Here is a 25931-nt window from a genome sequence, read left to right as displayed (position 1 = left end):
AAGTGCTTGTGGTTTTTTAATCAATCAATCAATCAATCAATCAATCAGTGATTTTTTTGAGTGCTTATTGGGTACAGAACACTGTACTAAGTGCTTGGGAGAGTACAGTATAACAGAGTTGGTGGGCACATTCCTTGCCCACTACGAGCTTACAGTCTAGAGGGAGACTCTTTTTGTATCATCATTAGAATCTCCGTGGAGCTATCTGTATTGGGAGAAATGAATGGAGAAGTGGCAAAATGAATGTTTGGATTGGAGAAAAGTGAGTCTGAAAAGGAAATTAAACTGAAGTTTGCACAATTTTAGGGTACCAACTCAGGGAAAGTTGTTTCACTTTGACTCAGTGTCAAAACAAGGTCATGTTGCATAACCCTGCTAATCATTCCTAAAAGTTAGGAATACGATTATCAAGAGTAATCATGCTTAACCCATGGCTGGACTCTAAAAATGAGTTGAATTGTTTTTTCGATACATATTTACGTCTGAAATTGGACGAATTAAAATCACTGTCACCAGTTAAATTATTTGCTAGAATCCCTTCTTTTTAAAGATCTGATTGTGCTAATGAACATCTATTGGTCTTCAGTCAGTTGATGGTATGTCTAGCCCTATCGTCAAAAATACCCCATGGTTTATCATTCGGGTCTGCTGTTTGACCTTGGGCAAACCTCTTAACTTTGCTGTGCCTAAATTACCTCATCTGTAAAATGGGGATTAAGACTGTGAGCCCCACGTGGGAAAACCTGATTATCTTGTAACCACCTCATCTCTTAGAACAGTGCTGGGCACACAATAGGCACATAATAAATACCATAATTATTATTATAATGATTGTTAAATAATTATAGTTAAGTGCAAATTTATGAATCACTAGCACTATTGCAATAACTATAATAATTATGGTATTTTTTAAGCACTTACTATGTGCCAAGTACTGTCCTTGCACTGGAGTAGATCCAAGATAATAAGGTTGGACCCAGTCCTTGTCCCACAGGAACTCACCAAGGAAGAATGAGAATAGGTGTCTTATCCCCATTTTACAGATGAGGAAACTAAGGCTCAGAGAAGTTAAGTGACTTGCCCAAAGTCACACAGCAGGCAAGTGACAGAGCTGGGATTAGAACCCCAGTAATCCGACTCCCAGGCCTTTGTTCTTTCCCTCTAGACTGTAAGCTCACTGTGGGCAGGGAGTGTGTCTGTTATATTGTTTTATTGTATTCTCCCAAATACTTAGTACAGTACAGTGCACACAGTTAGCACTCAATAAATATGACTGACTGTGGAGACCCAGCTATATCCTGCTTAGGCCTTTGCAAGGATATAGCTGGCTCTCCACAACTTTCCACAAAGCTACTAGCATCATCACAGATTTACCAACATGCATTATCAATCTAGGTCCAGGAAAAAAAAATGGGTCCATTCTTTTGCATCCTCCTCTGCTTTTATAGATAATCTTCCATATTGGGGTTCCATTTTCCTTTTTTTCCCCCTTTCATTTTGGGGTGAGTACCAAGGGTTTTATTTCCTTGTTTTAAATCCAGGGTCTCTTTTAACAAAGGAAAATTATGACTTTTCCATGCCACAATACTTATGTCCTTTAATGTATTGGCTACTTTCTACTGAACCTCAGGCCCAAAATTGATAGTGTACATTTCACAGCCAGAAACATTAAAAAACAGAGGACCCTTCAACATAATCTCTCTGTCTGAATATAATTTAGACATTTATCAATAAATGGTTAAAATCTGCAGGTACTCTGTCACAATTTTCTCAGAATCAGTTTGCTTAATATGGCAAATTGACTATTGATTACATTTTGGCATAGAGTTCTCAATGTGTCCTTAAATGTTTTTTATCTCTTATTCTATTTGGGGTCAGTAGTTCTAATCTTGTTGGGGGTTTTTTAGTATTTCATGAATGTCCCCTACGCCATTGACTTGAAACTTGTAGTGTGGTGATTAGCAGGGAAAATGGCGATCTGTGTGGATTTAGTGTTTGTGTGAATGTGCAGCAACATTGTAAGCTCTCTGTGGGCAGGAAACTTGTCTACCAACTCTGTTGTTTTATGATCTCCCAAGCGCTGTGCACACATTAAGCACTCGATAAATACCATTGATTGATAATTGGTGATAGAACCTTGCTTGTGTGCTGTGGTTTAGAGATGGTGAAAGTAGTTATTTAAATACTTGAAGTGAATCAGTTTCTTCTTCAGCATCCCCAAACACTCCTCTCCCACTGATCTTTGCTATTATTATTATTATCAGTAGTAGTAGTATATTTAAGTTCTTCCTGTGTGTCAAGTAATAATAATAATATTAATGATGATATTTGTTAAGTGCTCACTTTGTTCCAAGCACTGTTCTAAGCTCTGGGATAGATACAAGGTTAAGATAATCCCCATTTTACAGAAGAGGTAACTGAGGCACAGAGAGGTTAAGTGACTTGCCCAAAGTCACACAGCTAACAAGTGGCAGAGCTAGGATTAGAACTCATGACCTTTGACTCCCAAGCCCATGCCCTTTCCACTAAGCCACACTGCTCCTCTCTTCTAAGTACTGTTCTAACCCCTGGGTAGTTACAAGTTAATCAGGTTGGACACAGTTCCTGTCTCACATGAGGTTCGCAGAGTAAATAGGAGGGAGAACAGATATTTAACCCCCATTTTCATTCATTCAGTCATATTTATTGAGCGCTTACTGTGTGCAGAACACTGTACCAAGCGCTTGGGAAGTACAAGTTGGCAACATATAGAGACGGTCCCCACCCAACAGTGGGCTCACGGTCTAGAAGGGGGAGACAGAGAACGAAACAAAACATATTAACAAAATAAAATAAGTAGAATAAATTTGTACAAGTAAAATAAATAAATAAATAGGGTAATAAAGATGTACAAACATATATACATATATACAGGTGCTGTGGGGAAGGGAAGGATGTAAGGCGGGGGTATGGAAACGGGGAGGAGGGGGAGAGGAAGGAGGGGGCTCAGTCTGGGAAGGCCTCCTGGAGGAGGTGAGCTCTCAGTAGGGCTTTGAAGGGAGGAAGACAGCTAGCTTGTCTGATGTGCAGAGGGAGGGCATTCCAGGCCAGGGGGATGACGTGGGCCAGGGGTCGACGGCGGGACAGGCGAGAACGAGGCACGGTGAAGAGATTAGTGGCAGAGGAGCTGAGGGTGCTGGCTGGGCTGTAGAAGGAGAGAAGGGAGGTGAGGTAGGAGGGGGTGAGGTGATGGAGAGCCTTGAAGCCGAGGGTGAGGAGTTTCTGCCTGATGCGTAGGTTGATTGGTAGCCACTGGAGAATTTTGAGGAGGGGAGTAACATGCCCAGAGCGTTTCTGGACTAAGACAATCCGGGCAGCGGCGTGAAGTATGGATTGAAGTGGGAAGAGACAGGAGGATGGGAGATCAGAGAGTAGGCTGATACAGTAAACTTTTGCCATTTTTCCCATGTTGCTATTGAGGAAACTGAAGCATTAAGAAGTTAAGTGACTAACTCAAAGCCACACAGCAAGCAGTTGGCAGAATCAGGAATAGAACCCAGGTCCTCTGATTCCTGGACCCATGCTCTTTCCACAAAGCTGTGCCATCTTCTTATCTTTTGAGAAGTATCAGTGTTAGAATAATTAATTCCAGTTTGTGATAGATGAAATTTGGAAAATGCCTACGACTCTATGAAGGAAGGATTCTTCTTTTAAATAAAATCTGAGAGTTTTTTAGGGGCCATGTTTTGTGACAGTTAATAGAGACCAATGAAATTGGATTCCTTTTTCAGTGGAAGGGTTTTCTTAAGGTTGCAGTTTATAACTTAGTTTCCAGAAGCCAAATCTGGTTTCTGACTGCCATGTCCAGAGTTCAGCTACCCTGTCCTCTGTTCAGTGTGGATATGGCACCCTATATGTTGTGTTTGGTATTCTTAAAATAATTATAATAATTGTGGTATTTAAGTGCTTAATATGTGACAAGCACTGTGCTAAGCACTTGGGTTTGATGTAGGGTAATCAGATTGGACACAGTCCGTCTCCCGCAGTGTAAGGGAGAGGATGAACAGGTTTATAATTGCCATTTTACAGGTGAGGAAACTGAGGCAAAGAGATGTTGGGTGACTTCACCAAAGTCCCGTATCAGGCAAATGGCAGAGCAGGGATTAGGACCCAGGTCTTCTGACTCCCAGTCCTGTGGTCTGCCCATTAGACCACACTGCTTTTTTGTTTTTTTAATGCCCAGCATCTCTCTGCCTCGGCTTCTGCCACTGAGTTCTGTGACACAGAATGGCATTCACTGTGTCAGAAGAGGGTAATGGTGCCTTCAGAGAAGTGATTTATGTTCTGGTGGCCCTGGAAAGATTTTCACCAAGTGGTCTGTAGGGTGCCTTTAGATTTTTCTCCATACCGAGTGTGTCACGGGCCGTAACGTGCGTCTGTCTCTCCGTCCATTATCAGTGAGAGCCATCCTAGCTGTAATTTGTCCGGTTCACTCTCAGAAACAATGGACGTGGGGAGTTAGACAAACATCCGGTTGCCTGCGAGTTCCAGTTGTGTTCTTATTTAGAAATGCCTCAGCTAAATTTTAAGCATTGCCTTGAAATGGCAAAGGATACTGGGTAACATGAGCATGTTATCACCGATTCGGATACCAAGAGATTCTTCTCACTTGGTAATCATTACCGGTGGGGCCACTGCTTACGAACAGTTCCCCTTTTATTAAAACCATCCTCACAAAGCCCACAAACCAAACTGAACCTTCCTAACAATCTGGTAGATGCACACATAATAATAATAATAACTGTGGCATTTGTCAAGAACGTAATATGTGCCAGGCACTGTACTAAGCACTGGGGTGAATACAAGCAAATTGGGTTGGACACATGATGTTCAAAGTCTCAATCTCCATTTTAGAGATGAGGTAACTGAGGCCCAGAAAAGTGAAGTGAAGTCATACCGCAGGTAGTGGTGGAGCAGGAATCCGAACTTATGGCCTTCTGATTCCCACGCCCTTGCTCTATCCACTGTGCCATGCTTCTTCACCACTTTTTAATCAATGGCATTTATTGACTGCTTACTTTGTGCAGAGGACTGTACTAATTCAAGAGTATAGAGAGTACAATTCAGTGGAGCTTTTTTCTTGTTGTTTTTTTAAGTTTTTATTTTGATGGATTTGTTAAGTGCTTATCAGGTTCCAGGTACTATAGTAATAACTGGGGTAGATACAAGAAAATCAGGTGGTACACAGCCCATGTCCCACATGGGACTCAGTCTTAGTACCCATTTTATAGATGCAGTAACAGGGAAATTAAATGACTTGTTCTAGGTCACACAGCAGAGAAGTAGCAGAGTCAGGATTAGAACTCAGATCCTCTGATTCCCAGGCATGTGCTCCTTCCAATAGGCCATGCTACTAATCATGGTTGGTAATGTTCCCTGCCCACAAGGAGCTTACAGTCTAGAGGACACGTATGCAGAAAAGATTTGTGTCATGCACATTCTAAGAACCTACAGATGCCCAAATGCTTTCCAAACTCTTCCCCTTAGTGTCCAGTTCATCAAAGAATCATGATAGATGAGCAAATTCCGCCTTTCTTCTGCTCCTGATAAACAGAAACCCTTTTTGGAGTCAGCCAGTCAATTGCATTTATTGAGCACGTACTGTATGCAGAGCACTGAACTAAGCACTTGGGAGAGTACAGTGTACCAAACATATTCCCTACCCAAAATGAGCTTACAGCCTAGAGGGGGAGATAAACATTAATATAAATAAATAAATTACATATATGTACATAAATGCTGTGGGGCTGGGAGGGGGGGATGAATAAAGGGAATGAGTCAGGGCAACACGGAAGGGATTGGATAAAAAAGAAAAGAGGCCTTAGTCAGGGAAGGCCTCTTGAAGGAGATGTGCCTTCAATAAGGCTTTGAAGCAGGGGAGAGTAATTATTAGATGATATTATGTAGGAACCCTGATAAGCAGCATGGCATAATGGCCTGGGAGTCATAAGGGTCTGGGTTCTAATCCCAGCTCTGCCTTATAATAATATTAATAATCGTAATAATGCTAGTATTTGTTAAGCACTTACTATGTGCCATGCATCGCTCTAAGCACTAGGGTAGATATAAGATAATCAGGTTGGACACAGTCCCTGTTCCACATGGGGCTCACAGTCTTAATCCCCATTTTACCGATGAGAGGACTGAGGCATAGAGAAGTGAAGTAACTTGCCCAAGATCACACAGCAGACAAGTGACAGAGCTGACATTAGAACCCGTGTCCTCTGATTTCCAAGCCTGGGCTGGTTTTCATCTCTGCAGGACTCAGGGCCCCTCTGGAGGTTGAGGGTCACACATTGGCTGCTGAGGCAATCCACAGGACAGTGCTGGAAGCCAGAGCACTGGGATTTACTACAAGGACCCGTCTGTAAGCCGAGAAATCAAGCCAGAGGCAGTTCCCTGGCAAGACATGTCTCTCTGGGCCTGATGTTGGAAAAATCAAATTAATTGATCTGCTCCACAGATTAAGAAGGGCCTAAGAGGAGAGTCCTCTGCACTTTTTGGAAGCTTCTAAACACTCTGAAGATTATTGAACAAGTGCTCTCTTTGAATTGGCAAACAGTAAATCATTTTATTTGGGCTTTTCACTCAGCATTCCTTTAAGTATAACCTTCCTGGAAAATCTTTGGTGACTCATCATCATTAATTAAATATTGGTTGAACACTCACTGAGCCAAAAGGGTTTTTAATGCTTTCTGTAGGCACCCCTCTGTAGTTTTATTTTTAATTTTTTTAATGAGGGTTTCTGTCTCTCTCTTCCCTCCTATGTCAACCATTCACTGGGCTCCTCACCCTCTAAATACTTTGCTGCTCTCCCCATCCCCACAGCACTTCCATACCTGTTCTGCCACCCCGACTTGTAATGTATTTTAGTGTCTCACCCTCTAGATTGTAAGTCCCCTGAGGGCAGAGATCGTGACTGCTAACTCTTGTCCTCTCCTGAGTGCTTTGTACAGTGCTCTGCACAGAGTAAGTGCCTAATAAATGCCATTGATTTATCTTCTCCCTCTTTTCTCTCACTCTGGAGCCTCTTGTAGTCCGGAAGGACTCAGGAAAAGGCAACTTCCCTTCACATTATTCTTGTTGAGCTCCACTGGATTTTGAAATTCTGAGGTTTTGCTTAATTGTAGTTCCCCGGAGGCCCTTGAGCAGTTAGGCTCGACTCCGTAACTTTATTGAAGTAAATGTCATCTTTTGATAATAATCCTGAAGGACTAATGATAGCAGTCTTATCAATTAAGGCGCCACATTTAAGGATCTCATTCCTGAGATTTTGTTGTTTAATCAACATGATGGGACATTTTCATTTTCATTATTTGCATATTTGTATTTGCATATGAAAATAAAATTTGAGGGTTAGATTTGCTTGGGATTCTTAGGGGTTGAGGTCCTGGACATGAAGGACTGCAAGGCATTAGAACTGGTTTGGGAATGGTCATCTTGGTCAGGGAAGGCTAGTGATGCCTGTTTACTTGTTTAGATATATGTCTCGACTGTAAGCCCAGTGTGGGCAGGGATTGTCTCTGTTGCTGAATTGTACTTTCCAAGTGCTTAGTACAGTGCTCTGCACACAGTAAGAGCTCAATAGATACGATTGAATGAATGAGTGACGCTAAGATGGAACATTTGAAAGGAATGGGGAAGGAAATTGCTAAACTAAGAGATGTGTTGATGCTGCTTCACAGCAGGGAAAAATTTTCAGGAGAGGAAACATAGTGGGGTAAACGTTGCCTCACTTTTCTTTTCACATAATTAAAGTCATTTAGTGACTTGAATTTTTTATGGAATTTGGCAAGCCAGACAGTATACTAAGCACTGGGGTAGATAATAATAATAATAATAATTATTATTATTATGGCATTTATTAAGTGATTTCTATGTGCGGAGCACTGTTCTAAGTGCTGGGGAGGTTACAAGATGATCAGATTGTCCCACGGGGGGCTCACAGTCCCGATTTTACAGATGAGGTAACTGAGGCACAGAGAAGTTGTGACTTGTCCAAAGTCACACAGCTGACAAGTGGCGGAGTGGGATTTGAACCCATGACCTCTGACTCCAAAGCCCGTGCTCTTTCCACTGAGCCACACTGCTTCTTAGATACAAGATAATCAGGTTGGACACAGTCCAGGTCACACGTGGAGTTCACAGCTTCAATCCCCATTATTCAGGTGAGGTAACTGAGACACAGAGAAGTTCAGTGACTTGCCCCACTTTTCACACAGCAGAAAAGTGGCGGAGCTGGACTTAGAACTCAGGTCCTCTGATTCCTGGATCCATGTTCTTTCCACGAGGACATACTGCCTCCTACTTCCATATACAACTGAATTTAACACACTATTTCCACCTCCACCTTTTCCCTTTTTCCATATGTCAAAAATGAGTATTTTCCAAAAAGAGGGGTGAGGTTGACTTCCCAGTAATGTTTTCCCTCTTTTCATAAAGGTACACTGCCATCGGAATATCTGAAATGCTCTACTATTTCCCCATCTCTTTTTTTAATGTTCGCCTCCCCCGTGGACTGTAATAATAATAATAACAATAATAATAATAATTATGGTATTTGTTAAGCACTTATTATGTGCCAGGCACTATACTAAGAGCTGGGGTAGATGCAAATAAATCGGGGTGGACACTGTCTCTGTCCCACGTGGGGCTCACAGCCTCAACCCCCATTTTACAGATGAGGTAACTGAGGCAGGGAGAAGTAGAGTGATTTGCCCAAGGTCACACAGCTTGGGCTGGGATTGCGTATGCCAACTCAATTGTATTGGTACTCTCTCAAGCGCTTAGTACAATGCTCTACACACAGTAAATATTTAATAACTACCATTGATTGATCAAGTGATCGATATGATTACCCTGTGTCTATTCCAGTGCTTGATACACAGCACATAACAAGTACCACAGTTGTTATTCTATTCACCTGGATCACTTAGCTTGATCTGTTCATCTAGATTACTTCATTCCATTGGTGGGTTCTTATCCAACATGTGAAGGTGATTAGCTTCAGCTGGTGAGGATACCTGTAGGTGAGATCTTATCTAGTGTCAAGTTGTGTTTGTACAGCCTGGCACTGTTTTGAAGTGGCTTATCATTTGACTAGGGAATTCACACACACCTTATTTTTCATTCTGCTTCTCCCAACCATATTCAAAAGAAACTCCAAGAGATAAATTCTGCTCCCAGAGTTTATGTTTATCAACGTATCTAAGAGACAGGTCCGACCTCTTTCTCCCTGCTGTCTTTCTTGAAAGCTAAGCACATCAATCAGTCCATCAATGGTGTTTATTGAACGTTTACTGTCTGCAGAGTACTATGGGTTTGGAAGAGTTCAGTATAATGAAATTGGTAGACTCCATGATGATAATAATGATAACGGTAATTGTGGTGTTTAAGTGCTTATTATCATGTCTCCTATCACTGTGTTAGGCGCTGGGGTAGATACAAGGTAATCAGGTCCCACATGGGGCTCACAGCCCAAGTAGAGGAAACTGAGGCATAGTGAAGTTTATTGACTTGCACAAGGTCACACTGCAGACAAGTGGCACAGCTGGGATTAGAACCCAGGCCCTCTGACTCCCAGGCCTTTGCTCTTTCCACGAAGCCATGGGGGAGACAGAGCATATTTTCATGAAAGTTATAAAGCTCCAGGTTTGCCGTGATAGTGTCATGATTTGACCATCGCTCAGAGAGCCAGGTTCGGATTATGACCAAACTAAAGTTGAATTCCTGAAGGAAACAAGCTCTGGCGAAAGCCGTGAAATGGGTCAGGATGTGGAAAAGGAATTGAAAGCTGTTTTCAGAATTTCAAGTTCTTCAGGTCAGTTTTCCTCCGGTACCCAGATTCTTTAAGGAGGCCTTTTTTTTCAGGAATAGTTTGAATAGGGGAGCTCTTTTTTGTGAATAAAGGGGTAGCCTGTTTGGTGATTTTACTAGAATTCTACTGGAAATAAAAGGGGTGTTACATGCTTCATATGCTAATAAATGCTCACAGCAGTGTATTTATTGAATGCTTACTTTGTGCAGAGCACTGTACTAAGTGCTTGGGAAAGTGCAGTATGCCAAAAGAACAGAGTCACTAGATACATTCCCTGCCAACAGTGAGTTTACAGTCTAGGGGGGAGACAGACATTAATATAAATAAAGAAATTTCAGATTTGTAAGTGCTGTGGGGCTGAAGGAGGGGTGAATAAAGGGAGCAAAACCATGTGCAAGGTTGACGTAGAAGGGAGTGGGAGAAGAGGAAATGAGGACTTAGGGAAAGCTTCTTAGAGGAGATGTGCCTTTAATAATACAGGAATGAGAGTTGTTTACCCTCTGGGGCTTACACAAATAAAACAACTGTGAGACAGAGGTTACTGATGTCAACAATTTTGGAATTTGATCTAATTTTTCATTTTTTTGGTAGGTAAAACCTGAATAAAACTGTTTTCCCGCCTCTGTTGGGCAGGAACCGTGTCTGATTTTGTTGTATTTTGTTCATTTAATCGTATTTTATCCACCCTGGTACTTAGCACCCCCTCTCGGGATCGCACCTGGAGAGTTTCCGGTACCCTACCAGCCTCAACTATAGGAGGGAGAGTCAAGCAGAGGTTTACTCATGCTATTCCTAGCTTGGCCTGTGGCTAGCGAGTGGAAGGCAATCTGCTACAAGTCAAGACTCCCCTATGCTGGGCAGCAACGGCACAGGAGAGAGTCGAGGGCAGAGACCCAAGTTGGCTGCGCTGAAGGAGACAATGGTAAACCACTTCTGTATTTTTATCAAGAAAAGTCTATGGATGCACTATCAGGACTATTGCAGATGGAGGTGGGGCATTCTGGGAGAGATGTGTCCATGGCATCACTATGGGTCAGAGACAACTCGACGGCTTAAGACAAGCACTTAGCACACAGTAAGCGCTTAACAAATGCCACAGTGTTTATTATAGGATGCTAAACTAATTTTTGCCCATAAGAATTTTCATTCTAAATTATGAAAAATGATAAAACTATTTATTTTACTTTATTGAACTAATTTTGCAATTGCCACCCACCACCACACCCACACCCCAAATTTTCCATTCCAGGCCAGGACCTCTAATGCCTACTGAGCAATATGCCATTGCTACAGACTGAGTTCTTTGAACACAATTTTAAAAGCTTTATTTTTTGTTATGTCCTAAACTGCAGAGGGGCTTGGTGTGAATTATATTATTTATATAATATAAAGGGGTAGCTTTTTATATTAATGTCCTGTGCCTGTTTGGTGATTTTACTAGAATCCTACTGGAAATAAAAGGGGTGTTAGATGCTTCATATGCTAATAAATGCTTATGAGTGAATCAATCAGAGGTATTTATTGAATGCTTACTTTATGCAGAGCACTGTACTAAGTGCTTGGGAGAGTGCAGTATGTCAAAATAACAGAGTCACTAGATAGATTCCCTGCCAACATTGAGCTTACAGTCTAGGTGTGGGGGAGACAGACATTAATATAAATAAAGAAGTTTCAGATTTGCTTCCTGCTTTCTTCTCTTCATCCATCCTTCACATATGAAAAAGCTTTGTTAAAAAAATACATGTAATTCTATAAAGACCTGATGTTGCTATTTCACTTCTCGTGGCCCTTCTGAAAAACCCAGCGTTGTAACCCAAGACTTCCTTTAACAATTCTGAACGAGATATTATTGTTTCATATGTATGTGTGTAAGGATTCTTAAAACGATTTTGTAATTGAGTTGGGACTCTGCAAAGCCCATGGTTAATCATGCGTATCTAAACTCATATGCAGGTCTCTGGGCAGTGCTCTACTTTAGGACAATTGCTTCCTTTACAGAAAGTAAAATTAGCAGTGTGGCCTAATGGAGAGAGCCTGGGCTCTTGGAGTCAGAAGGACCCGAGTTCTGATCCCGTCACCGCCACTTGTCTGCTCTGTGACCTCGGGCAAATCACTTTGCTTACTCTGTGGCTCAGTTACCTGATTTGTAAAATGGGGATTAAGACTGTGAGCCCCATGTGGGACAGGGATAGTGTCCAACCCGAATAGCCTGGACCTACCTCAGAGCTTAGTACAGTGCCTGGCACATGGTAAATGCTTAGCAAAATACCTTAAAAAACAAAACAAAACAAAAAAATACATGCCCAGGGCAGTACTTATGCATGACTTTTTCTACAGGGGTGGCTGCTGTGACACATCATGGCTAGCATGTCCAAATAATTGGTAGGAAATTCCCAATCATTGGGACTTTTTTTTAAACTCATGAGTAAATTCTTTAACAAAACTGAAGGAAGTTCCTTGAAAGACTCCTCGAGAAGTAGCATGGTGTAGTGAGAAACAGCACATGCATGGGAGCCAGAAAGTCATGGGTTTTAATCCCAGCTCCACTACTTGTCTTCTATGTGGCCTTGGGCAAATCCCTTCACTTTTCTATGCCTCAGTTCCCTCATTTGTAAAATGAGCATTGAAACTGTGAGTCCCACGTGGGACAGGAAGTGTGTTCAACTTGATTTGCTTGCAGTGCTTAAATACAGTTCCTGGCACATAGTGAGTGCTTAACAAATACAATTTATTTTATTATTTTTACTATTATTAATCAGATGACACTATATGTGGGAAGATTAAATATTTCATTCATGCTGGCCCATAGACTGGAAGCCCAGTGTGGGCAGGGAACTGTTCTACCACTTCTCTTGTACAGCTCTCTTGTACTCTCTTAAGCATGGAGTTCAGTGCTCTGCACACAATAAGTGCTCAGTAAATATCAATGATGATGACAGGGCTGCTGGTTCTGAACATCAGTATAGTCATGTGGGATGAGACTAGACATGATGTTCCTAAAGATCTTTTAAAGCCGAGGATCCTAACTAATTTGTCGCTCTTCTAAACTGTGAGCAAAGAATTATTGTGAAATAGAATCCAAACCTAGAATCATGAGAAACATCAAGCGCTTAATACAGTGCTCTGAACACAGCATGCCTGGGAGTCAGAGGTCCTGGGTTCTAATTCTGGCTCTGCCAATTACTTGCTGTGTGACCTTGGGCAAGTCACTTAACTTCTCTGTACCTCAGTTTTCTCAACTGTGAAATGGGGATCTAATACTGTTCTCCCTCTTACTTCCAGACCACAGGCAGGACATAGGTGAGAGGTCGGTGGTGAGATAATTGCAATTGAGGTACAGTGAGTAGGTTGGCAAGGAGAAGTAGGAGGAGGCAAGGTGATTAAGTCCTTTACAGATGATAGCAAGGAGTTTCTGTTTGATGTGGAGGTGGATGGGCAACCATTGGAGATTCTTGGAGGGAGTGGGGAAACATGTTCTGAATGCTTTTATTGAAAAATGATCCGGGCAGCAGAGTGAAGCATGGACTGGAGTGGGGAGAGACAGGAGGCAGGGAGGTCAGCAAGGACACTGATACAGTAATTAAGTTGGGATAGGATAGGTGCTTAGATTAACGTGGTAGCAGTTTGGATGGAGAGGAAAGAGCAGATTTTAGCGATGTTGTGAATATTAAACCGACAGAATTTAGTGACAGACTGAATATGTGGGTTGAATGAGAGAGATGAATCAAGGGTAATGCCAAGGTTATGGGCTTGTGAGACAGGAAGGATGGTGGTACTGCCTAGAGTGATGGGGGTGGACAGAGTTTGGTGGGAAGATGAGTTCTCTTTTGGACATGTTAAGTCGAAAACTCTCCCTCTTCCTATCTGAGAGACAGACAGGCACATCTCCTCCGAGAGGCCTTCCCCAATTAAGCTCTTATTCCTTTTGGTCCCACTCTGTTCTGCATCAGCTTGATTTTCTCCCTTTATTCACCGCCCCACCCCCAGTCCCACAGCACTTATATCCATATTTGTAATTCATTTATTTATATTAATGTATGTTAATGTTTGTCTCCCTCTCTAGATTCTAAGCTCCTGGTGGGCGGGAACAGTGTCTATCAAGTCTGTTATATTGTCCTCTCCTAAGCATTTAATATTCTGCCTACAGTAAGCACTCAGTAAATACAATTGATAGACTGTGAACCCCACGTGGGACAGGGGCTGCGTCCAATCGGATTACCTTGTATCTACCCTAGCACTTCATAGAGTGTTTGGCATACAGTAAGCTCTTAACGAATACCAGAATATGACCAAGTACTGTAATGACCTAGAATTATGAACTCACGGAGATTTCATGAAATTTCATTTGCATCTGATTGGCTCACATTCTAGCCAGCCCATTTTACCACTCCACTTCTCAGAATCGTGGATTTCTACCTCTATCAGGCCTGAAACTCTGTTGTTCTCTAGGCATGGGATTAGACCACAGAAGCTCTGAGGGGAGGGGCCCATGGAAGTGTGGGGACAACTTTTCCTGGATTAGGGAACATGGAATCCGGGGTGGGAGGTACAGTTGGAAGCTGATAGGAGTAGCCTCAGGCTTTCCTTCTCCCCAGAGATGAGCCCACACAGAGCACCAGTGAGTCCGCTTCCTCAGAATCTGGCTCTACCCCTGGAACTACAGCCTTATGTTTAGACTAGGTTTCTTCATTAGGGGTGTTGAGTTTCAGGAGAAGGAGGTGGCTGGGCAGGCAGAATTGGGGGAGGAAGGAGGAGAATTGCAGACAAGGAAAGGTAGAAAGTATCATAAAAATAGGTGGTGGTCAGGGCTGGACTAGTTTAGGAATCTTTACTGGGACATCCTGGCACAAACACTTAAGTATCAAGGGGAATGTCTGGATTTAGCCCAGTCAGTTAATGATAATAAAAAAAATGATCATTATGGTACTTGTTGAGCGCTATGTGCTTAACTGTTCTAAGAACTGGGGTAGATACAAGCTAATCAGGTTGGACACAGTCCCTGTCCCACATGAAGCTCACACTCTTAATCTCCATTTTATAGATGAGGTTATTGGGCAAATCACTTGAATTCTCTGAGCCTCAAAGTCACACAGCAGGCATGTGGTGGAGACTGAATATGTGGGTTGAATGAGAGAGATGATTCAAGGCTAATTCCAAGGTTATGGGCTTGTGAGACAGGAAGGATGGTGGTATTGCCTACAGTGATGGGGGTGGAAGAAATTAGAAACCGGTCTCTCCTGACTCCCATGCCCGAGCTCTATCCACTAAGCCGTGCTGCTTCTCGAAGGTATTTATGAGTGATTACCATGTGAAGAGCATCCTACTAAGCGCTTGGGGGAGGACAGTACAATGGAGTTGGTAGACACGCCCCCTACCCACAAGGAGTTCACAGACTTGAGGATCTTAGGCACTGACTGAATCCACTCTGAGCAACTTATTGCTTATTCCGAGTTCTGAGCCGGTAAGTAGCCAATTGAGGCTAGATGTAGTCCGGAGTGGCCTACACAGGCATCTGAAAATTTGGATTTTCCCCTTTCCAACTGACATGGTAGACTTTGACCTTTGCGGCCAACATACTAGCTGGAGAATGGGAGTCGGGGTGAAAAGTCAGTATCAGGAACCAACTCCACTTGGTGATTTCTTCCCTCCTAACCCTGTCCCTCTGAGGGTCCCTGTAATAATAATGATGTTGATAATAGTAATAATGTTATAATGCTTGTTACCCTTCTTGGGATCGCACCTGGAGAGTTTCCAGTACCCTACCAGTCTCGACTATGGGTGGGAGAATCAAGCAGAGGCATACCCATTACATTCCTAACTTGAGCAGTGGCTAGTAAGAGGAAGGCAATCTGCTACAAGTCAAAACTCACCTGTGCTGAGCAGCAGTGGCATGGGAGAGAGTCGAGGGAGGAGACTCAAGTTTACTTTGTGGAAGAAGGCAATGGAAAACCACTTTCATGTTTTTAACAAGAAAACTCTCTGGATCCATACCAGAATGATTGCAGATGGAGTTGGGTCATTCTGGGAGAGATGTATCCATGGAGTCGCTATTCATTCATTCTTCAATCTAATTTATTGAGTGCTTACTGTGTATGGAGCACTCAACTAAGTGCTTGGAAAGTACAATTCGGTAACAGAGGCAATCCCTGCCCAAAAACAGGCTATGGGTCGGAAACAACTCAACAGCGTAAGACAAGAAAATGTGTTTTGTGGCAAACACTTTACCAAGCACTGGGATTGATATAAGATAACCAGGTCGGTCCCATATGGGGCTCAAAGTCAAATCAGGAGGGAGAACAGGTATTTTAGTTCCCAAATTATAGATGAGGAAACTGAGGTACAGAGAAGTCAAGTGACTTCCTCCAGATCATAACAGGAGGCAAGTGGCAGAGCCAGGCTTGGACCCAAGATCTCTGACTCCCAAGCCTGTGTTTTTCTCACCATGTTCCCTTTCCAAAATGTTGGGAAGCTTCTAAAACCAGACTGCTTGGGATCGTTTGGTCTGATCTGACCTTGGGAAGTTCCTCTGAAAAATGAATTAACTCAGAGGAATCTTTTTTGTTTTTCAGGAAAGGAAAACTGAACATTTTATTACCAAGGTGGGCAAGAGAGGTAGACAAGACTCGTCAGTCCTCCTAACTGGATTTTATCAAAGAAAAGCTTATCAAAAAAAAAAAATCAAAAAGCGGCACAAAGTAGTTTAACTCAGCACTGGGAGGGGGAAAAGAGAAATGTTCAGAGAGATGAGAAATTCACAAGAGAGGGGATTATTATTTATTTATTTTTTGTTTCTTTTTCGGCTCATGTGCCTTCTACATCAAAGCAGATCGACTTAGCCACAACGTTTTCCACTCAGGAAGCTCTTTGTTCGATTCCAGGGAATATGGAGATTTAGTTCTATCCCACGTTGTGAAGTTCTCAGAGGCAAGCACCTGTACTTAAAACGTAGGTTAGATCACATCACTGTCGATGGTATAGCTCTTTAATGTGGTAGATGCTCTCCTCCGTGCCCTCCTGCCCCCTGGGATTTCTGCAAAACCCAGGCAAATAGTAATTACAGCAGAACAAACTGGCTCAAGAGGTTTCGGTATTAGAGCCGTCGTGCGTGGCGTTGAATTGATGGATCCTCTATTTCTGAATTCCTGGGAAAGCCGGCTGGGTTGCACAATAGAACTTGAACTTAACTGATTTCCCCGTCAGAGCCGAATGGTTCATGTGGTTGTCTTGACACTGAAGCTGAAATTTTAATCTCCATCATTATGCACGTGGTGGAAGCGTCAGGAACATGGGAAGGGACATTTTCTTCCTTGATAATTTTGTTTTTTTAGCTTTCTTGTGACATTTCAATGCTCTGACATTTCACCTTTTCAAAAGAGGGGCATATAATGTGACAAGTTCGTAATAATAGGCCCTTTTCAGGATTCTTGAGAACAGTAAATGCCTGAGCGTTTTCCATGGTGAAAGAGATTCAAATGACTGAACTGGGTACAGTGTTGTACTGTCTCTTCTGGATTTGTTTTCACCTATCAGAGATCACATTACAATGTTGGTTAATAATATTATTACTAATATAGTGACTCTAACCATGGTGCTTCTTAGAGGATTAACTCGTTTTTAATTTGTGTTGTTTCATATTTAGGTGGTATGTTTAGAGTCTGTAAGCTCCCCTCTAGACTGCAACTTCTTGTGGGGAGGGAATGTGTCTGCCAGCTCTATTGTAATGTCTTTTCCCAAGTGCTTAGTACAGTGCTCTGCACACATTAGGAACTCAATAAATACCTTTGATTGACTAATGAAAGAATCAGAAGAAAAATCCTAGAATTCAGATAGCTGAGGCAGAAGTATGGGAAGTAGCATGGCCTAATGGAAAGAGCACAGAGCTGGGAGTCAGAGGACCTGGGTTCTAATTCTGACTCCACCACTTGACTGTTGTGTGATGTTATGCAAGTCACTTAATCAGTGGCATTTATTGAGCTCTTACAATGTGCAGAGCACTGTACCAAGCATTTGGGAGAGTATGATACAACAGAATTAGCTGAAATGTTCCCTGCCCATGACGACATTTAACTTGTCCATGCCTTAGTTTCCTCAGCTGTAAAATGGGGATTCAATACCTGTTCTCCTTGCCTAGATTGTGAGCTACTTGAGGGAGATGATTAACTTATTTCTACCCCAGTGCTTAGAACAGTGCTTGGCACAAAGTAAGTTCTTATCAAACATTGTAAAAAAAAGTAGCTCACACATTGATTTTAGTTTTCTTTCAGGATTGGCAACATATTCTCTCCTGAAACTGATTTAGGGTTCTTCTGGTGTCATGTCTCTGATTAAGAAAACACTAGCACAACTCTATTGGAAAGTCTACTGCACTGGATGGGGTTTCCTGGCTTTAACAACAACAACAACAACAATAATAATAATGCATTTGTTGTGTTTATTATACAGTGTAATCAGATACATTTCCTGTACCTCATGGGGCTCACAGTCTAAGGGGGAGAGAGGACAGATATTTAACCCTCATTTTACAGATGAGGAAACTGAGGAAAAGAAGTTAAGCAACTTGCCCTAGGTCACAGTGCAGGTAAGTGGCAGAGCCAGGGTTAGAACATAGGTCTCCTGACTGTCAGTTCTGTGCTCTTTCCACTGAATTACACTGCTTCTCTGAAGACTTTCTAACCTTTGGGGTCCTGATTGTAGTATCTCTGGTTCCTCTAAGTAGGCAGTCACTACTGGAAACCAGACTTGTCAAAGTTCTGGATTGTGTAGACTGTAAACTTCTTGTGGGCAGATATCATGCCTAGTAACTGTTTCGTTTTACTCCAAAGCTAAAGCTAGTACTGAGCACAGAGCAGGTGATCTGTAAACAGCAAATGCCCAATAAATAACATTGATTGAATGCTTCTGAAAGTATTGACATTATCCTCAAATTTTCAAAATGTTTTGGAAGCAGAAAGCTGTTACGGTCCTTAGAGAATCAGTCTTTTTAAAGAAAAGAAAGCAAAAAGTATGATCCATTAGTCAGATTTAGACTCTGAAATTGAAAAAAAAAAAACCATGATGACAGTTTGAGTAAGGGTGGTTATTCTTCCTACATACTGTCAGTCAATCAGCGGTATTTATTGTGCGCTTACTGTTGCGCAGAGCACTGCTTTTAGCTTTGCTTTAGAGGAGCTGGAAACAAATTTCTTCTAGAAGTCCAGGGTACCCGGAAACACATCTGTACCACAATACCCTATATCTGTGTGGTAACCAAATCGCTTCTGAAAAAGGATTGACATTAAATAAAGATTTACGCTCTTACGTCTGCCACTAGGCAAGTTCATAGAGAATGGAAGCTCCAAAGTCCAGGCTGTCCAAAAGCCAAGTAAGTCTCCAGTACCGGGCTCTGGAATTTGTTGCCCAAAACACGCTTCACCTGAAACAACCGATCACTTGATCTGCATCAACAACCATCGCCATCATCATATATCATTTCAGGCACATCGATGGGTTGCCTCCATCGGCAGAACCCAGATGCTCTGAGAACAGTGCAAGGAGAAATAGAATATGTGAAGCCTGCCCTCAAGGAATCTACAGTCGAATGAAAATTCTTGGAGAAATAAACAGAGAAAAATGCAATAGAGCATGAGGGTAGACAAACAGAGATGAGGTAGACAGAGATGAGTTCAGGAGAATAAATGTAATCAGCAACTTTAAATAAATGGCTGTTTTACTGTAAACTAGAGATATAGATCTTTGCCAAGCCAGGATAAGTGATTATAATGGTCAGTGATTGTAACCAGATCTTTCTATAACTGCTAAAATGAAACTTTGAAAAATGTTTTTATATTAGATATGACTATTTTTCCCTTTCTGAACAGCCCTTCCAATATATGTAAGTTAATCATTTGTACTTCCCAAGTGCTTAGTACAGTGCTCTGCACACAGTCAGCGCTCAATAAATATGATTGAATGAATCATAGTGGATCATAGTGAATCATCAGCCAACACCTTATCTTTTGTAAATTAATCCCAGAGTATCTGTAAGTGGATCATGTGAGTATAGATGGAGTTTATTTAATGTTAGTAATAATGCAGCAATTTCTAAAGCTCTTATTATGTGCCAAGCACTGGGGTAGATATATCAATACATCATCATCAGTGGTATTTATTAAGCACTTACTGTGTGCAGAGCACTGTACTAAGCGATTGGGAGAGTATAATACAGCAGAATTGATAGACACAGTCCTTGCCCACAGTGAGCTTACAGTCTAGAGGGGGAGGCAGCTTGCTATAAATTAATAATAAACAGATATGTACATCAGTGGTGGGGGGCTGAGGGTGGGGTGAATACTAAATGCCCAAAGGATACAGAGCCAAGTATCTTTCTGGGCTTAATGTTGGACCTTTTCTAGCTGTTTTATAAAAAGAAGTTTCAAACATCAGGTAATTTTGGTGTTTTTTTTTTTTTCGAGGGGGAGGGCAGAGAGGCAAAATTCCTTGTCCTGTAAGAGATACCTATTTCCTTTCTTGAGACATGATGGTCAACCAAAAAAAGATATTCTTTATTATATACTTGGACATACTGAAACTACTATTTAAGAAAATCTCCTTTTAAAGAATGGCTGTTCTTGAAGAAAAAGTTAGAAATTCTTTGGATTTAGATGATCTCCATTCTTAGAAGCAGTATTGCCTAGTGGATAGAGCTTGGGTCTGGGAATCACAAGGGCATTCATTCATTCAATCATATTTACTAAACACTTACTGGGTGCTGAGCACTGTACTAAGCTCTTGGGAAGTACAAATAGGCAACATATTGAGACGGTCCCTACCCAACAAGGGTCTCGCAGTCTAGAAGGGACTTCTGAACTGGTCACTGTTGTGCAAATGTGTATTGTGGGAGAAATTCCTAACAGAATTAAGGTGTCTTCAAAGGTGGAGAGTCATTTTATTGGAGAAGCAGCATGGCAGAGTGGAGAGGGGCTGGGAGTCAGAAGGACCTGGGTTGTAATCTGGGCTCTGCCACTTGACCGCTGAGAATGAGTTAGAGTGAGTTTTCTAAAGTGGTTGTTTTGGCTGAAGCAACTGGAATGGGAGAAGGGAGTTGATTTTTAGGAGTCATAACCTGACAAATTCAACTTATTTGTGAGATTGAAGATGAGGGAGGCATGTGAAAATTAAGCCACAGATTGTAATACATGGGTTCTAATCTAGGCTCCTCCACTTGTCTGCTCTATGACCTTGGGCAAGTCACTTCACTTCTCAGTGCCTCAGTTCCTTCATCTGTAAAATGCGGGATTGAGAGTGTGAGCCCCATGTGGGATAGGGACTGTGTCCAACCTGATTTGCTTGTATCAACTCCGGTGCTTAGTACAGTGCCTGGCACACAGTAATCGCTTAAAAATTCCATAATGATAATAATAATAATAATAATAATAATAATAATAATAATAATCTAGTAATACAGTGTCTTAAAATCTGTGTGTTTCAAAGTATGATTTGCTATAAAGTGGCCTGGCTTGCCGTATATTTCGTTAAAAACAATATGTTGTTAAATCACACTTTCTGATTATTAACCAAAATGAGATTATTACCGTTCAGCATGTCTGCTTAAATTGATTCATTTTCTTCTTTTTGTTTTATATTGAGTGGTAGAGCAAAACCCAATTTGTTAACCATCAGAAGTATTTCAGTACCTTCCTATTCATTACAGAGGAATTTCTGACGTAATTAAAAGTATATGGCTTGGAGTTTAATTACATAGTGGCAAAAGGAAGAGATCAAATAAATTTTTGGACTCTCCACAATGTACACCATACTAGCTAATGTATCATGTCATCATTTATGTTGATTTCCTTTTAAAACAATGAATATATATCATTTCTTATATGAACTGCATTCAATATAATCTTTTTGGCAATAATTCTCTAGAGATCTTACCTTTTATTTAAAAAAGAATGAAATTCACATTGCCTTGTATTTGTAGACCATCTCTTGGCCCACTTGTTTCTATTGAGTTTTCACCTTATTTCTCAGGAATTTTATATAACTTGAGATAAATAGGTTTTATCATTGTGGGCAGGGATCTTGTCTGCTGATTCTGTTGGATTGTGCTCTCCCAACCGCTTAGTACAGTGCTCTGCACATAGTAAGCACTCAATAAATATGATTGATTATAGAGCTCCTAGACATCATATTCCAATCATCCTCATCATGGTCATCAGCAGCAGCATTATTTCACATGCAAATCAGAGGGAAAAGGCCCTTTGTGGTGACATCCAAGGATTATTTCATGACTGCTAAATAAATCTTCCACTAGCTAATGCTAAATTGAGATGGACTTTAATCACTCTTGAAAGTTGGTCAAAATACTTCACAGGTTGAGGACAAGAGGAAGTGAGGTGCTCTTTTATTTTTTTTTTAATTTCATGGTATTTCTTAAGTGCTTTCAATGTGCCAAGCACTGTACTAAGCACCGGGGTAGATCCAAGGTAATTGGGTTGAACACAGTCTCCGTCCCACATGGAGCTCACTATCATAATCCCCATTTTACAAATGAGGTAACTGTAACTGTCACGTATTGCTCACAGTCTTAATCCCCATTTTACAAACGAGGTAACTGAGGCCCAGAGAAGTCAAATGACTCACCAAGGTCACACAGCAGACAAGTGGCAGAGCCTGAATCAGAACCCAGGTCCTCTGACTCCCAGGCCCATCTGCTTTCCACTAGGCTATGCTGCTTCAATTCAACTTTGCAACGATATCCCGAAGTGGGAGGGAGAACTTTAGGAAATACTGACATCAGAATTCAATAACTGGTGAAAGAACACTTTAAAAAGGGAGGCATAATGGACGATGCCCAGATTTGGGAAAAAAAGGCAGAGAGAAGTAAAAAGGTGCTGTTCTCTTTGAAGTTCTGGTATTTGTTTTTTTCTATGTCCCAAGATTGGAAACTCCTTGTGGGAAGGGACTGACTTCTTTGTGGCATTTATTAAGCACACTCTCTCTCTGTTCCCAAGTGCTTGTCTTATGCCGTTGAGTCGTTTCCGACCCATAGCGACACCACGGACACATCCCCCCCCAGAACGCCCCGCTCTCCATCTGCAATCATTCTGGTGGTGGATCCAGATAATTTTCTTGGTAAAAATACGGAAGTGGTTTACGATTGCCTCCTTCCATGCAATAAACTTGAGTTCTACCCTTGACACTCTCCCACGCCGGTGCAGCCCAGCATGGATGAGTTTTGACTTGTAGCAGATTGCTTTCCACTCGCTAGCCACTGGCCAAGCTAGGAATGGAATGGGTAGGCCTCTGCTTGACTCTCCCTCCCATAGCTGAGACTGGTGGTGTACTGGAAACTCTCCAGGTGCAACTCTGAGAGGGGTCCCAAGTGCTAAGTCCTCAATAAATGTGAATAATTAAAAAACAATTACCTATATAAATGAACACACTTCCACAAGGAAGCCTACTCTATTGAAGCAGTAATGCTCACAACATCCTTAATTCTAAGGCAGAACTCATCTCTTACCTACGTCTAGGAGTGTCCATTCACACAGAAAATCTTCCTAATGTCTATTTGCTGTTTTAGCCGACTCCTAGACTTAGAGAACATCAAGGAGAGAGACTGCCCTGTTTTTATTGTCTGATATAATGCATGGTGGATACCCTATTAGTGCTAGGAGGTGGTAAGGATGAATATGACAAGCATTCCTTTCTTTTGCATTCATCACATAAAAGTATCTGCTTCCATTTCTCCCATTTAAAATACTCTCAGTCTTGGTTAACAGATACATTTTTCCTATCCAGGAGAAATGTTTTAAAGCAGGGTAAATTGAGAGAGACAGCTGGCTTTTCTGTTAGTTTATAACAGCTAATTTCTGCTCTAAACAGTACCCTGTGGTCTTGTAATGGAGAGCCTTAAAAGATCTACTCAGTCTTTTGGGAAAATAACAAGAAATCTACTGTTTACTCAGTTTTATGTACGACTCTTTATTTCTGTGGGTTATTTTTTTTTTGGCTTCGTTAGTCTTCTTTTACTCTTCTTTGGCAATTGCACCAGAACAGGATTTTTCTTAAAGATTTTATCCTTTATTTGTAAACCAACTGGGTCAAACTTGATAAACTCCAAATCAACTTTTGGTTGCATTTTATCTTTAAGAGGGTAAAATAATGAAAATATCTAGTTCTCCACAAAACCAAATTCATTCATTCATTCAATTGTATTTTTTGAGTGCTTACTGTGTGCAGAGCACTGTACTAAGAGCTTGGGAAGTACAAGTCGGCAACATATAGAGACGGTCCCTTCCCAACAATGGGATCACAGTCTAGAAATGTGCATCAGTAGTAGAATGGTGTTAAGTGAGCTCCAACTGAATGTAATGCACTGTACTAAGTGGTTGGGAAAGCTCAGTACACAGTTCCCTTCCCACAAGGAGCTTGCATTTTATCAGCAGAGACATAAACATTATTTTAGTGGTGGAATCAGAGTAAGTAGTTGTATATACATCCGATTATTGTAAATCTACCCCGTCACTTGCCTGCTGTGTGACTTTGGGCAAGTCACTTCTCTGAACTTCTGTAAAATGGGGAGTCAGTACTTGTTCACCTTCCTACTTAGAATGTGAGCCCCTTGTGGTACAGGGAGAGGGACTGTGTCCAACCTGCTTATCTTCTATCCTCCCCAAGCACTGGGTTCAGTGCTTGGCACCTAGTGAATGCTTACCTCTTATCACCGTTATTATTATTGTCATTATTATTTATCATTCATTTACACCAGTGTTCTGATGATGATGGTGTTCTAGACTGTGAGCCCATTGTTGGGTTGGGACCGTCTCTATATGTTGCCGACTAGTACTTCCCAAGCGCTTAGTACAGTGCTTTGCACACAGTAAGCTCTGAATAAATACGATTGAATGAATGGATATATGAATACTAGAGGTGGTTGCTGAGAATGAGTCGTAGAAGCCATTTTGCATTAGTGGGCATTTAGGAAGAATTAAAGTTTTGGAGCCTTAAAGCCAATGAAAAAGAATTTCCGTTTGATGTGGAGCGATCCATTGGAGACTTTTGAGAATCGGAGAGATGTATGCCGAATGATCTTTCAGGAAGGTGATCCAGGAAGCAGCATGAAGAATGGACTGGAGTGGGAAGAGAATGGAGGCAGGGAGACCAACGAGGAGGCTAGCACAGTTATTAGCTGATGCGATGAGTGCTTGAACCGGAGTGGTTATTTTGGGGGCAGGGAGGGAGCGCGAATCTGGGAAATATTTTGGGAGGAAGAATCATTGGATTTAGCAGTTGACTGGATGGCGTTGATGAATGACATTGAGATGCCACCTAGGCTTCTGGGTCAGAGAAGATGGTGAACCTATCTGTCAGTGGAGGTGGGAAAACTGTGACGGGGGGAGGGTTCTAGGAGAGGAAGTGAGAAGGTCAGTCTTGGGCATGTTGAATTTGAGGGCTGGCAGGGCATCCATTTGGAGGTGTCTAAAGGCCAAAGGAGTGAAGCTGCTTGGCCAGTGGAAAAAGCACCATTCTGGGAACTGGAAGGCCTGGGTTCTAAGCCCAGCTCCGCCACTTACCTGCTGGGTGACTTTGGGCATGTCACTCAACTTCCCTGTGCCTCAGTTCCCTCATCTTCTAAATAGGAATTCAGTATCTGTGCTCCCTCTTAGCCTGTGAACCCCTTGTGGAACCAGATTAATAATAATAATAATTTTGGTATTTGTTAAACGCTTACTACGTGCCAAGCACTGTTCTAAGCACTGGGGTAGATACGAGGTAATCAGATTGTTCCGGAGGGGGCTCACAGTCTTCATCCCCATTTTACAGATGAGATAACTGAGGCCCAGGGAAGTTAAGTGACTTGCCTAAAGTCACAGAGCTGATAAGTGGTAGAGTCAGGATTCGAACCCATGACCTCTGACTCCCAAGCCCGTGCTCTTGCCACTAAGCCATGCTGCTTCCTATAGATCCCAATGTTAGGTAGGGACTGTCTCTATCTGTTGCTGAATTGTACTTTCCAAGCGCTTAGTACAGTGCTGTGCACACAGTAAGCACTCAGTAAATATGATTGAATGAATGAATGAAAGATCATGAG

The 25931-nt window shown here is 41.8% G+C and overlaps 1 protein-coding gene and 2 non-coding genes across 4 annotated transcripts in view; 2 read left to right on the top strand and 1 right to left on the bottom strand.

Annotated features, from left to right (window-relative positions):
* Positions 1 to 25931, top strand: part of PPP3CA (protein phosphatase 3 catalytic subunit alpha) — a 418818-nt gene that overhangs the window by 91960 nt on the left and 300927 nt on the right. The gene's annotated exons all lie outside the window — the stretch shown is intronic.
* Positions 10557 to 10694, top strand: LOC119947771. The gene has a single exon (XR_005456567.1). It is a non-coding gene; the product is annotated as a small nucleolar RNA SNORA7 (small nucleolar RNA).
* On the bottom strand, positions 23079 to 23216 carry LOC119947754. Its single transcript, XR_005456551.1, has one exon. It is a non-coding gene; the product is annotated as a small nucleolar RNA SNORA7 (small nucleolar RNA).

The sequence above is a fragment of the Tachyglossus aculeatus genome, chromosome X5 (assembly GCF_015852505.1).
Source record: "Tachyglossus aculeatus isolate mTacAcu1 chromosome X5, mTacAcu1.pri, whole genome shotgun sequence".
Lineage (NCBI taxonomy): Eukaryota > Metazoa > Chordata > Mammalia > Monotremata > Tachyglossidae > Tachyglossus > Tachyglossus aculeatus.
Note: the sequence above shows the minus strand (reverse complement) of the source record. Positions and strands in the feature narration are given on the sequence as shown.